This window comes from Drosophila gunungcola (assembly GCF_025200985.1).
Source record: "Drosophila gunungcola strain Sukarami chromosome 2R unlocalized genomic scaffold, Dgunungcola_SK_2 000006F, whole genome shotgun sequence".
NCBI classification, from domain to species: Eukaryota; Metazoa; Arthropoda; class Insecta; order Diptera; family Drosophilidae; genus Drosophila; species Drosophila gunungcola.
This window is the reverse complement of record NW_026453168.1, coordinates 1,079,666-1,094,110: the sequence shown is the minus strand read 5'-3', so window position 1 is coordinate 1,094,110 and position 14,445 is coordinate 1,079,666. Positions and strand designations below refer to the sequence as shown.

The 14,445-nt window shown below is 43.5% G+C and overlaps 1 protein-coding gene across 9 annotated transcripts in view; it reads left to right on the top strand.

Moving 5' to 3' along the window:
- The window catches only part of LOC128254619 (ecdysone-induced protein 74EF), a 75,296-nt gene that overhangs the window by 54,060 nt on the left and 6,791 nt on the right, over nt 1–14,445 (top strand). For 4 of the 9 annotated variants that reach the window (XR_008267569.1, XR_008267566.1, XR_008267568.1 and 1 more), the window contains exon 3: nt 8,989–13,000. The exons of 4 other annotated variants lie outside the window; for them this stretch is intronic. The gene's annotated coding sequence lies outside the window, so the exon portion shown is untranslated. The remainder of the gene's footprint in view (nt 1–8,988; nt 13,001–14,445) is intronic. One more of the 9 variants, XR_008267570.1, reaches the window with a different exon arrangement.

Genomic DNA, 14,445 nt, shown 5'->3' with positions numbered 1-14,445 from the left:
AACACTTTATCCACTCTACTCGAGCATTCTTTGAACCAAAACTGCAACTGGCCTTTCAACTGCTTTTGTGACGAGTTTTCCCAAATGGCCAACATTTTCGATTGGTGACTTCCTCTTGCCTTTTTCAACCATTAATGGATCGCATTTGGCTCAATAGAAGTTCACTAAAAGGGGCCAAGTTGATGAGTGCAGGTTTCGCTTTGTGGCATCTTTCATTGGTCTTTGACCATCTTTTAAACCGATCAAAATTCAGCTTCCAAATGAAAAAGTCTAAAAAAATATTCTGTATAATTGGCATACATTGACATTCATGTATAATTTGAATACTCGCAAAAATATGAATATTTCTTAAGCCTTTTCCAATTATAGGTGTCCAAATTGGGAAATAAACGACCATCACAAATTCCTTTCTGCTTGAAATTCAATGAAAATCAATTCATACTATGTATTAAACATTTCCTTGTGTCCAATCGAGTGAAAAACAAAATACCATAAATGGATTTATTCGACTGCATCGCAAATTGTATCTATAATAATTTTTGGTTGGCCATCGGAAAATATTGACTTTCCATCTCCCTCAATGATATCTTGTCAGGCCCACGCATACATTTGCTTTTCCCTTAGCTGCGCTAATCTTGCAATGGAAAAAAATAAAGCATACGGATACTCTTAAATCGTAATCAGCTTATACGTTCTATGTAAAATTGCTCAAATGGAGAAACAACAAAATAGTAGGAGCTTTATCAGAAATGCACAAAAAAAAAAATAATACGTATACGCCGTGTGTACATTTGTATCCCATTTATGCGCTGTTCACTGTCGTTGGATTGATATGGGTATAGTCAACGCATACAAAACGTGTGCGAACGGTTGTCATTTCCTATTCATAATTTCTGTACGACTCGGAGTCTATCTTCTGAATTTCTATTCCTAAATGCACAGACAAAATTTACTGTCTTTTTGCTTACGACGAGATTAAGATTAGTAAACCAAGCTTTACTTAACAGCAACGGTTTTTTTGTTTTAATTTAAAACTCGATTTTTTAAAGAGTTTCTTTTTACTATAATATACTTAACGTTTCTTTGTTTTTCTTTTCCTTTTTCTTTCATCTTTGTTTTTATTTAGTGAAGATAATAAAAAATTGTATTTGTATTGAGTTATTTTCTGTTCCTAGCATAAAAAATGTATTTTTAGTTTTAGAAAGTAGAAGAAGGGACTTATGTTTACATACAAATTATACATTCACAGATTTATAGTATAATTATTTATAGCTGAATCGTTAATTGACACTTAACACTAATATTAATATTTCTAATTACTATAACTAATACTAAACAAATTTATAAGGTAACTTGAAATGTGCAATATAGGACTGTTAACCAAAACAGTCTACTTCTTTGTAGCATAAAGTTATTAAAAATGAGTTCAAGAAAATGTTAAGAACATCCAGGTTAATTTGAAACAAATGGCTTAGGTGTTTGAAGGGAAGCAACAACGAATTGCATTTAAATTTTTTTTAAATTCTAGCAAGTTTAAAGAAGTTTTGTTTTGCATTTTGTGTATAATAGTTTTCTTTCTGTGCATTGAGTGTATCCCAGTCTGTAAAATGGACACTATCAGTCTTTTTTTTGTTATTTTTTCTGCAGTCCCATGAGATTTATGCGATTTAGTTCGGTGCCATTTCTATGCAAGTGTCGTTGACAAACTGCAAGTTCGCGAACGGGGGTTCCAGGTGAGTGGAGTGAAGTGGAGTGGAGTTGGTAGCAGCGTAGGTAGGACGGCAACAAATGAACATGCCCATGTGATGGAGCACCTGAACGGCAGTGACGACACTTGAAATTGTTTTGCGTGCTCTTCCGGCCAGAGACATTCGTCAAAAGCGGAGAACCATCTTCTGGAGACATTCATTACGTCATTGGTGTCAAGCATCAGTGTCAGCGTTTAGAATGCGCTTACTTTAGGTACGTGTTGCTGTTGCTTTTGCTTTTGCTGTTGCTAAATGTGCTCCACACATACTTCATATATACTCGTCATATCCCGAACCCAGCTGGGAAATGATGTTGAGAAAATTCCCAGCCCAAATGCCAAAATAAGATTAATTAGCCGGGGAGATGTTTAGACGCGAGCAGCTGGCAGAGGCAGAGGCAGTGGCAGAGGAAAATGGAAAAGCGGTAAAACAAGAGGCAGCAACAAAGGCCAGAGCAAACACCTGAGATTTCCGTTTCCGCTGGGGAAACGTTCTCGTTCTGTGTTCTCTGTTCACTGTTCTCCGTTTCGATGCTGTTTGCCTTTGTTTCAGCTTCAGTTTCAGAGGCCGCTGCGTCTGCCTTTGTTTCTATTTCTGCCTTTGCCGCTGTCGTTTCCTGTTGCCATGCCAATATCCGTCCTCCCTTCTGTCGTTACACTGCCTGGTCTAATTTATTTATGTTTGTCAAATTACACAACATAAACGAATCAATATGGCCCGAAGAACGAACCCAGGTCACGTTCACCAGGTTTTTTCCCAACCAATGCTGCGGTTGCAGCCTTCAAAATTTTTCCAATTTCGACTGCAGCAGCTGCCTTCTGAGCTGCATCTGAGTTATTGCGAAAAATTGTGCAACAATGGGCGGGGCATGCGTGCTGATAACGCTACGGAATTAAATTACACAGGGAGAAACTTTAAAACTGATTAATGTATGTTACATATAATCCAAATCTCTACCATTTTTTTTAAATATTTAACTAGGGCGCCTAGAAGAAGGCAAATATTTTTTTACACAATAAAACCTTTCTAAACATCTTTATTTCTATGACCGATATTTTCGGTATGTTTCTAGAAGTGGACAATTGAAAACGTCTAGAAGTTGTCAACAGAAATAAGACACTTAAAGGTTCTCAGCTTACATTTATTTAATTAAATACATATATGCATAATTTTTGGCATCATTTTAATTGTTTTTCGATGACTTGAGACTTCGAAACGAGCTGATTCATATCAGATTAGAGCAAAGTGAAAAACAATACATTTTCGTCAGTGCATCGTTCGTTTCTATAAACATTCCGTTTCCTCTGCCGCTGGCAGCATAAATCAATTAATTTCTTCTGTCACGTTACATTGTAAGCACAAACAACGGAAAAGTTTTTCAGGCGACAAGAGCTGCGCCATAAGAGTTTCACAAATCGAACTTGGATACGCGGTACGCATACGTCCTCGTGTATTTTTGTATATTTTTGGCCATGACAGCCATTTGTTTGCGTTCCTTATTTATGCGCTGTCATTTAATGAAGTCCTACGACCTGCCCGACTCTCAATATGCCATCGTGTAGATTATCTACTTTGGCAAATCCCCTTTGACTGAATTTATAATACATCCAAGAGAGAGCTTCATGGTTCACTTTTATTATTTTGTACTTTCGATTGAAAGTCCCTGACAAATCCGATGGAAAGTTTTCAAATCCTTTCCCGGCAAATAGTATTAATATAGACATTTTCGTTTTTTCTCTCACCTCAAGGTTGAAGTTAGTCCCTTTTGCTGCCAGCTTTTCGGGAAAAGTTATGAGAGTGTCTGTTTTAGAGAAACAATTACACAACGCATAGACAAAACATATTAAACAATAATTTGCGAAGCAGAAAGAGTCCGTGTGAATTTATGAATCAGACATGAGAAAACAAAAGCAAAACACATGCGAATGCCGTAAACAAGAATTTCCGTAAGTCCAACACTGGAGCCCAAAGAAGCCGAAGCTGAAGCTGGAGCTGGGCAACCTTGGGGCCAGGCCAGAACATTTTGTTTGTCTTCCGTTTTCCTTTCCAGTTGCGCTGGGTTTTCCTTTCCCCATCCTTCTGCAATTGTTTTTGTTTGGCCAGCATACGGTTGATATCTGCTTAAATGAAACTTTATGCCCGGGCCCTGTTCATTACGGATTGGTTTGTGCGGTGCCCAAAAGCGATAAGTGAAATAAAATGATGCCGCCATCCATCCCAAGGCTGCTGAATCTCAGCTGGCCGCTCTGTGGTCACTGCAAACTCATTTCAACCCACAGGCAACATGCTTCAATCCGAGTGGATAAAGTTTTCGGGCCACTGTTTTTAGCTCATTCCGGGCCACTTATATATTTTCTGGTCAACAATTCATCAGCAGAGCTGGCTTAGATGGCCGTGTAAGTGTTAGTCGCAGTGGAGCTCGATTCTTGGACCTCACTTTCGGTAGCAACTTTGTGGAATGTTTTTGCGGCGACATAATGTGTATAAATTTTGTCAAAAGTGTAGCAAGGCATTCAAGAATTTCTTGAATTGTGTTTTGCGAAAGTTTTCTGTGCAGTTATTTAATTGAATTTGCCACCGAAGGCGCTGGGGCAGCTACAAATGCACTGAGAAAAATTACAGTATGTATTGAGAATTCATTTGAAAGTACCATATATATTCTACATAACCAAGAGTTAGGCTTTATGTATATATTCAGTTTCCATGTACTTTTTCTTAAATATTAATTTAAAGTAATAAGTTATTCATACAGATATGGCTTTTAGTGGTAATTTTAGACGGTCTTTAAAAATGTTAGTAAAAGCTTATTAATTAGCCATATTTTTGACAGTCATTTAAATATATAATAGTACCAATTCAACATCTTAAAATACTATTTTGAACAATTAAATGTTAATATGATTTTCAACAATTTGAAAATCAATTGTCTTCAAAATACAGTGAATTCTTTTTAAACATTTCACCAGAGAGACACATAATTTCTTTTCATAATATAGTTAGTTAAATAATTATTATTATAATATTCTTAATTCTCCCAAAGACTGTTTTTGAGTCTTTATTGTTTTTAATTACATTTTTCCCTGTGCATGCCCCGTCACAAAACTTCAGTTCTTAAACTCTGTGTGTGCTAGTTCGTAATTTCTCGTTTAGATTTGCCCTCTCTGCTCGGTGAGGGATAAGCGGAAATAATGTGGCTGAAATACAGGACTGTTGGCTGCACTCGCCAGTGTTTCGAAAGTTTTTACGATTGTTTATTAAGGAACTCAGCGCACTTAATAAGATTATGGACAGGGCGTGGTCATGCTCGTGCTCTTAGTAGCACTAAAAATGCTTACCCTCCGCAAACAATTCAAATTAAACTGGAAGTCCAAAACGCCCAACTGACAGACATTCCGTTCGAGTTTGGCTTTTGCATTTGCCGCTGACAGCCAGCCACTAAGAAATGTCGGCAGCTAAAAAAACACAAAAATACAAAAAACACAGAAACACACAAGAAACGGGAGTGTGCTGCTTGCATTGTGAAAGTGGAATTCGCTTTAAAATAACATTGCATAACTGCAGGCGCTCCTTTCACTCAAAACGAAAGGAGCTGCTGAGTTGGTATAAGAATAAGCAAATAAAAAATGTTTTCGCAATATTTGGTCAGTGGTCGTTGTCAGCAACATTAAAGTAATTCATTGTTATGAATTGTAAATATTAAGCACACAGTTTCAAAGTAATGCAATATTAAACTTAAAGCTGAAAGAGCGGTAAAAGTTCAAGAATAAGATCACATTTCAAGTAAGCTTGAATTTCAGTCTGTGAAAAAAATATATACCGAAAAAAAAACAGGCACAGAAAGGTAGTTTAAGTAGGATATAAATCAATATCACACTAAAAGCAGCTTGTGTGGGCTTTTCAGCGAAGCAAGTGCATTTGCAAATAGCCCAACGTTATTCCTATTTAATCATCTTATGGTTATTTCGGGCACTCGGAATGTTAATGGTGTCTAAATGCAATGCAATGCAATGCACTTAAACAGCTCGAAGGCTTCAGAATTTGTTAATCTGGGGCAATCTCTTAAAAACACTTCTCAATGTGATGGAATCTGAAGAGATTACGATTAGAGACTCCTTCTTATGCTGCGGCAAATGATCATTATCCCTGTGTAACTATCGAAAGGATGAAATAAACATTTTCCATGGCCTGCTGTTAAATAAAATGAAATCAGCAAAGGCAAAAAGCAAAAGCCCGCCGTTTCGTGTGTGAGGGAATTTTAATTGTGTGGAAGGATGAAGAGGCGAAGGACTTCAGCTCCTTCATCGCTTTCGAGGACGTCGCTTTGCCGAGGAAGACTGCATTCCCCTGCATAATTTTCGTCATTTAATCGGATTAAGGCAACGTCACAGCAGGAAACACATATGTATATACCATATATACCATATATACCATACTCATACTCTTACCAAAACGGCACGTTAATTCGTCCTTGTGTAAATACATTTATGGCCAAAAAAAGATTTAAGGCAAACACGGTGCACAGATTTAATAATATTAAGTGACATCTGTTGTCTTGGTTGGCGGCAATCGCCTTGGTTGTTTACGACAACCGTAGCCACCAGAAACGGCAGAAATTAATTGGTCGCACTTGCTGCCACGCCCCCTTTTGCGGCAGCTCCTGCCAACCAGATATATCCAACCATATTCTGACCAAAGTGCGTGGGCGTGCATTTAATGCCACTTTGATTTTCACACTAGCGCGACCAGAAGCCTCCAGCTTTAATGCCCCCATTCAACCTAGCGCCCCCACACCTCCCTGTTTTCCACATGAAACCACTTGGAGCTATGGTAGCAGCCCCAAAGGGGGGCGTGGCACGCCAAGGGCGGACTTAATTACGCACGTATGGCTGTTTAAATTGGGTTTGCCATTGGGTCGGGAATGTTAGTTTTATGTTAATTAAGTATTGTTTATGTCAATTAGGGCGAGAGCGGAATGGAGAAGGGGGAATGGGATACAAATTGTATTAGCTTGAGCGAAAGAAATGGGAAATTAATATAGCTCTACGAGGTGGCAACAGACATCTTAATAGGGTTACATACAACTGAAAAGGTTGTGAGCTTATATTAAATATACAATTTAGATAAGCTAAATCTTGGTTAAGAAAGAGGAAGTAATCTGTTGGGGCTGCCCAAGCGATTCAAACTTGACGATAAGGGATTATGTTTGGTAAGCAAATAAGCATAGATTGCCTTTTGGCAACTGTATACAAACAAACATGTATAACAACTAACTTTTGGCTTAGAATGAAACACTAAACTTTACAAAAACTAGATAGTGAATAAGCAAATTGAGGAAATCGAATCTTTAGATAAAAATTGTTATTACTTTGGTATATTAAAACATCATAGCCAAATATTTCCTTACCATGAAAACCTGTTAATTTCCTTGAATTACATCAGAAGAGAGATGTTAGGTAGAGGTCCACAGTAAATCAACTTTCACCTTTCACCCAGCATGCCAGCATTAGTAGGAACCTGTTCGGGATTACGTAGCATATCACAGTTGAACCTCTGGCCCGAACACGATTTTGAAATTGAATCCAGGCCCAGCCAAAGGAATCCATCTCACAAAAATGTGACACAAAAGCGCTCGACAGAGAAATGTGGCAAGTGTCGCCGCACAAAGCGAACGACTAAGACACTCGATAGGCTGGTTCCGACCCAATCCAGATTACCTCCAGCTTGTGATGTAACGCCAGTAACAGACGTTGCCATTGACAATGGCATATGGTTACTGAAACATCTGTGTGACTCGCATCTATCATACACGTACTTATATTTCTCACCACTTTTCATTCCACTTAAGCTGCCTTAAACCTATTTAATGTACGTGATGTTAAGTGTCTCGGGAGCATTTGGGGCCACTCGACATTTTGGCATAAGCAAATTTTAATATGGTTAACTCGTTTTGGTTGGTAGCATGGCCAGGCTGGTGGCGTTAATTTTTAACGGGCTGCTAGCTGGCCTTCATTTGTGGAAGTCTAGGCCGGCATCGTACATAAACGTCAACCGACGCGCTCATCCATCAATGAGCTCTGAAAAATTAACACTCTGAGTGACAGTGGCAAAGGACTTTCGCTTCACGGAGCCCTTTTTGCCAGTGCCACTGGAAGTGGACGTAAAAGTGGAAGTGGCTGGCTGTGTGGCCTGTCGCTTTAAATTATGCAAAACGTTACAATTCCTCGGCTCGAGGCCTGCCAAAGGTATAGCTGAATGATGAATTGTGTTGGCCAACTCTTTGCCGGTGTAAAAGAGGGGTGGACCGAATTGGGAATTTGCGGCTACGAGGGCAGTTTCATAGATTAAATTTGATTATGCTACATTACCCGACAACGAGACCGCTACGTGATCGACTTACGGCCGGCAATCGCAAAAGGCCGTAAAGCCATGCCGCAGCGAGGCCAAATAAACTAAAGGGATTATCATTTTTAAAAATGTATGAGAAAGTTTCGGCGAAGCTCTGGGGGCGATTAAGGGAATGTCCCAAATGCCAGGACCCAACTGAATTAATTATCTGTTCTGAAATGCATTAAAACTATGTCAAGCTAAAGTCCTACGCTTAACAAAAGTTTACTAATTGTTTGCTTTTAAAACAACACACATATTTACTCTGGTCATATACTGCTGATTAATTACGCTTAAGACTGCTGTTCTGACTACGAGTTACCAAGAGTTCACTAGTGAGCTTTTAAATATGTTAAATACCCAAATAATTTAACAAACTTCCTTTAAAATATGCGTTATATATAAGTTTGTAGTTTTCACTACCACCAATCCTTTAGTTGCTTCGTTTTTTAATTATTTGGGGTGAAAATATATGGAATTTAAAATACTAAACGAACATTGCCTTGGATTAAAGTAGGTTTCCAACTTTTACTTAAATTTAAATAAAGTTTTACGAAACCAGAAAGAACACTTAAGCTTACTGGACCATTCTCAATGACTCATTAATTAGAGCTTGACTCGGCTCAATTAGGAAAAACCGTGGCGTTTTTTTTCTTGATTTTATTCAAACTTAGCTCTTATTCGATTCGCTCACCAGTCTCCTAACATTTTAAGCCTGCTTTCCATCACTCACTCTGCACATGGCACAAACACCACACGACATTGCCACCAAAATACCCAACACCACCACCCATCACAGTCCCCGGCCCCGCTTGCTAATATGTTTTTTACGAATTTCTCTCTTCTCTACTTCTAGTTGTGCTTTTGTATTTGCCAATTTTAATGAGTGTAGCAAGCAAACCAAGCAAAAAAAAAAACAAAAACCAAATCCAAAAAACAGAAACAGAAACTGAAACCAAAAACTTTATCAAAAGACAACAAAAAAAAAACACAAGAACAGAGCATTTTGTACAACCAAAAAACACAACAACCAGCTAGCAGGTTCCCATCATAATCATCATCAAGCCACGTAAACAACAACAACAAAAACTCATTTGAATTGCAATAAATAAAACAACAAGAACAACAAGCACGTACACAATGTGACAATAAAACAGTGAGCGCAGTAGCAGCTAGAAAGCTAAAAAGGAATTTAATTGCACGCACTAGACGAGAAGTAGCCATAAATGAAGCAGCAAAAACAGCAAAATAAGCAAAATAAGCAAAAACATTCAAGAAATCCAAAACACCAAAAACAGCAGAAACAGTGATAAAGCCAGAAACGCACAAGCAGAGAGAATTCGGCAAAGCGGCCGCATAAATTATACAAAAGCCAAATCAAGCCAAACCAAACCAAACCAAACCAAACCAAACCAAAACCAAACTTCCCCTGTCTTGCCGAATGTCCTTGCACCTTTAAGCTCTCGCTGTGTGTGTACAATCCCGTTCACATATGTGTGTATGTGTGTGTGTATCCCCAGCCACCAACCCCCAACCCACATCCGTACCACGATCGGTGTCCGTGTTTGTCGTGTAGCACCACCTAGAACAATCCAGCACTATCAAATCAATTCAAAAATAAAATAGAAAAGCACCCTTCAGCAATCACAAAATATATAACACCTGCAATACCAGCAACACTTGCAACAGCAATCGCAAACGCAAACGCAATCGCAGTCGACACTGCGGTGCAGCCACCTTGAGAGCCAGCCAAACCACCGATCTCTAGGGGCTGACAGGTCAGAGTGAACAACCCTAGCCAACCCATAGCCTCCTGGTAGCTCCCGATAGCTCCCCCGATTGATCCACTCCACCTAACCACATACCAGCACCACAATTGCACATTACTACCATAGATATCCCCGGCAGTACTACTACCGCATGGAGCGCGGCAGCAGCGGTGGTCAGCAGTCATCGCAGCAGCAGCACCACCAGCAGCAACAGTCGTCGTCGCAGCAGCACCACCAGCAGCAGTCGTCGCGCCACCAACAGCAACGACACCACCAGCATGTGGTGGCCGTGCACAGTTTCGATCCGTATCTGACCGCCGGCGGGGCGGACGAGGAGCACACGTCGGGCACCTCGTCCTTTGACAATCCCGCCACCAAAAAGAAACCGCCCAAGCTGAAGCCCATCCATCGATCCCTGTCCATGGCCATCGATAATTATGCACCCGATTCCGGCGATCTCGACATGGATTTGGACATGGAAATGGGCATGGAGATGGGCATGGACATGGACTTGGACATGGAGATGGATCTGGAGGGCGAGGGCATTGTCATCAGTGAGAAGCCGCTGATCCACCGCTCGGCCTCGCCCCTGCCCCATTCCCGATCCGGCGCCCTACCCCCGCAGACCCTAGCAATCCCAGCACAACAACAGCAACAGCAACATATTCTATCCCACCCTAGTCAGCGTGGCATGGGTGGTGGTGGTGGCGGCCCCGGCAGTGGTGCCGTTTCGCCAGCCCTATCTGCCCGCCAGCAACACCATCATCTCCTCCAACAACAACAACAACAACAACACCATCAGCAACAACAACAACACCAGCAACACCAACAACAACAACAACAACAGCAACATCAGTTGCATTTGCACACTTTTCAGCAACTTGCTGCACAGGCAGCTGCTGCCCGGCATCAACAAACAACCCACCAGCAGCATTCACTATCGCACCGCCAACATCCGCAACAACATACGCATCCACATCAGCTTCAACATCCGCATCCGCATCCGCATCAGCATGCGCACTCGAAGAGCTCACCAACCTCACACGCGGTTAGCCCGGTGCTGGGCCAGCAGCACCGCCAGCAGCCGGACATTTACCTGGTCAGCAGCAGCAGCAGCCTGGGCGATGGTGTCGGTGTGGGCAGTTTGGGTGTGGGCGTGGGCGGCATGGGCTTGGGCGTGGGCCTGGGCGGCATGGGTATGGGCAGATCGTTGGGCGGGAGCACATCGCCCATTCAGTTTATTGACATGGACGATATGCCCAATCCAACAATTGCCCCCGCCCAACGCCCAATGCACACGCATCCGCTGAAGAAGAACCTGTTCCGGCGATCCGACACCATTGACGTCCATCCGTCTACCAATTTTCAGATGAAGAAAACGCATTCCTTCCACGCGCAACAGGATCCCGCCGCCCTGGACCAAATACAGTTGGCCGTTGCAGCCGGCTCGGGGGCCTCAAGTCGTCGAACCAGTTCGGTGAGGGGCAACTTCCTAATGCCCGGTCCACCCGCGGGCGCCAAAGAAATATCCCGTTCGCCATCGCCCAGCCGAAGGGGCTGTCGTTCGCATCGATCGTTCAATGATCCGGCTCGAAGGCCCAGTGTTAAGCCGGAATCGGTGGTGGAGTCGCAGATACGACATCCGTCGCTTAACGATGACCTGATGGAACCGATGAACGGACGCAATCTGTTTGCGGCACCCACCAATCTGTCGCTGGAAAATGAACTCTTCGTGGATACACGTTCGCGCAGCAACAGTCACACCAAAATGGAGGAGCTGGGCCTGGCGGAGATCACTGCCGCTGCCGTCGCCGTGCAGCGATTGCGCAAGAGTTCCGGAGCGGGATCCTTTGAGGATACAGCCGCCGGCCATAGTGCCACCCACCCGCCTTCCGCTGCGAATAGCGTTAAGCAGAAGCGGGAATCGCACCACCCCCACACCCGCCAAGTGAGTACCCACAGTTTGGAGCTGGACGGACGTCCATCGACTTCGGCGGCAGCAGCAGCGGCGGCCGCCGCGGCGGGCGGACATGGCCTGCAGCTTCACAGTGCGGCGGCGGCGGCCAGTGCGGCGTACCACTTCAAGCGGGGCGCCCAGATGGGTCGCTCCCTCTACCTGTCGCCCAGCAATCTGGAGGAGCTAGCCGTCCACCGGCCAGGTGTTCTAGCGGCAGCAGCGGCCTTTCAGGGCACCAATGCCAGTGCCAGCGTCAAGCAGGCCAAAGCCCTGCACAGCGCCAGCGTTCGACTGCGCAGCTATCGGGAGACGCTGAGCGCCTCCAAGAAGTCCAAGAGCTTTATCGGGGACGCCAGTGCTGGCAGCGGTCCGCAGGCGGGCGACGACTTCGAGCTTAGCTCACCCCACCGACGCAACAGTCGCCCGCTGTCAACAGTTGTGCCTGGCTCGAGCATCGAGGAGATCAAGCGGAGTCCACGACCCATTTCCGCGTCGGCGGCGGCGGCTGCCTTTCTGGAGGAGAAGCGACCGAGCTTCGAGAGGAAATCATCGCTGACGTATGACCACGAGCTGAGCGATGCGGCCTTTGCTGCCCAGGTGCTGAGGCCATTCCATCACAAGTTGGCTGCCGGAAGGAAGGGATCCGTGACTGGAGGCTCTCACAAACTGAAGAAGAAGTCGCTGAGCGATGAAACCGACGAGGAGGAGGCGGCGGATCGCAAGCGCAAGCGGATCGTCTGCATCGTTCTATCCACGGTCCTGCTGTGCTTGGTCTGTGCCAGCGTATTCGTACTGACCATCACGCTGACCTCTAGCTCCGGCCAGGGCGGAAAGAAGGCGCATTCGTTCAGCAGGGACACACCCGTGCACTGGACGGGCATGCGGCCCTCATGAACTCCAACGCAGAGGCTGTGCTTTGGGCAACTCACCTACCTGCCAGCTGGTTATCCCCTGACTTTGGATTCGATTTCGTTAACGTTTGCGTTTTCGCTTCCGCTTCGAATTGGTCCTGTCGTTCCGCTCTACGTTTTGTTTCCTCTGTGTCTCCGGGTCTCTGGTTGCGCCGGACTGCCCAACTGACGTTCAACGACTGAGGGAGAGGAGGAAATAGAGGAGCTGCAGCAGCAACTAGCGCAGAGTCTGTAAGTAGGCAAGGCCTTGAGTATGAGTTTTTAAAAATAATAATGGATGCTGCTCGATTTGTACAGGTCAAAAAGCGCAGAAAGATTCGATTACTTGTTATTACCAACGACTTGTAGTAAAGACTAACATAATAAGCTCATTTTAACATAAACAAAAGGCAATGGCCCTACGTTGGGCGTCAAATTATTTTAACATTCAATTTCAACAACTTAAAACTATCCATGCATTAATAAAAGCCTCAAATAAAATTTGTCAAAGATATACCCAATTCCTTGCTGATTGCGTTTATTTGTTAACAACTCTAAGATCCAAATTATTACCCATTCATATTTAAAACTAAAAACTATGGCATTTCCTTGTTGGAATTCCTTAAACTGCATTCCATCTCTGCCACATCGATGCAAATCAATGAACGAGGTCAGCTTGGTTTCATTATCGGGCTTAAAGCACCACAGTCAGTGTGGCCATATTGCCATATGTCCTTACAGACCATAAAACTGTGCAAATACAAATATGTATGTCAGCACCCTTCTGTCCACCAACCAAACGTTCCCCCTCCTTAAACACCGCCCTCAAACAAAGCAAACAAACAAACACACAACGCAGTAGCTGGGAAGGAATTTTCAAATATTGAGCTGGCAAAAGCTCAGCAAAATCTCGAGCATTACATAACTGACTAGCTGACTAACTGACTAACCTGCCAGGCAAACACGCACACGGCCATAAAAAATGATGCTGTACTTACTTACCATGACTTTAATGACTTTGACTGCATCAGGAGCCGCAGCATCTTCTTGCCGCAAAGCCAAACTAATCAGCACGTGTGTGCGTGAGGGTATATGGGTATGTGCGTGTGGTTGTGTCGGTGAGTGTGTACAAGTGTAAGTGTTATTTAGCCGTGCACAAACAATGCTTAACCAACTCTCAGTGGGTAGCAGAGGGGTGGATAAGGCAGTGGGTGACTAACTGACCGACAGACAGACAGACTAGCAGGCTTAGCAGCCAAGGCCTGCAGAGACCTTTCCCGTGGTTATCATGCTCTTTTTTTTATACTCTCGCTTAATAGTTTTGTTTGTTAACGTGTGTATATGTGTCTGTGTGTGTGTGGGTGTGCAGCATCATTACGGCACGGTACGCTTGGTTTCCTTTTTATTATGTGTGCGTGTGCCCACAGACAGGAGGCACGCTCACACTCATAGCCTTAATTTCACGTTGACGACATGGAAACTAGGTTACTTTTTCAACTGCGCCTCAGTGAGCGCCAGAAAGGGAAAGTGCAACAACAACGAAAGCAATAACAACAGCAGCAAAAAAAACTAACAACAATTGTTTATTATAAGGCAAGCAGCTCAGAAAAGCAACTCATGCTAGTGACATTGCTCGCCCAGTTGGCCCAGATGGCCTTGCCAAAGCCGAGAGTCCCGTGTGACCGCTAAAGTCCCCA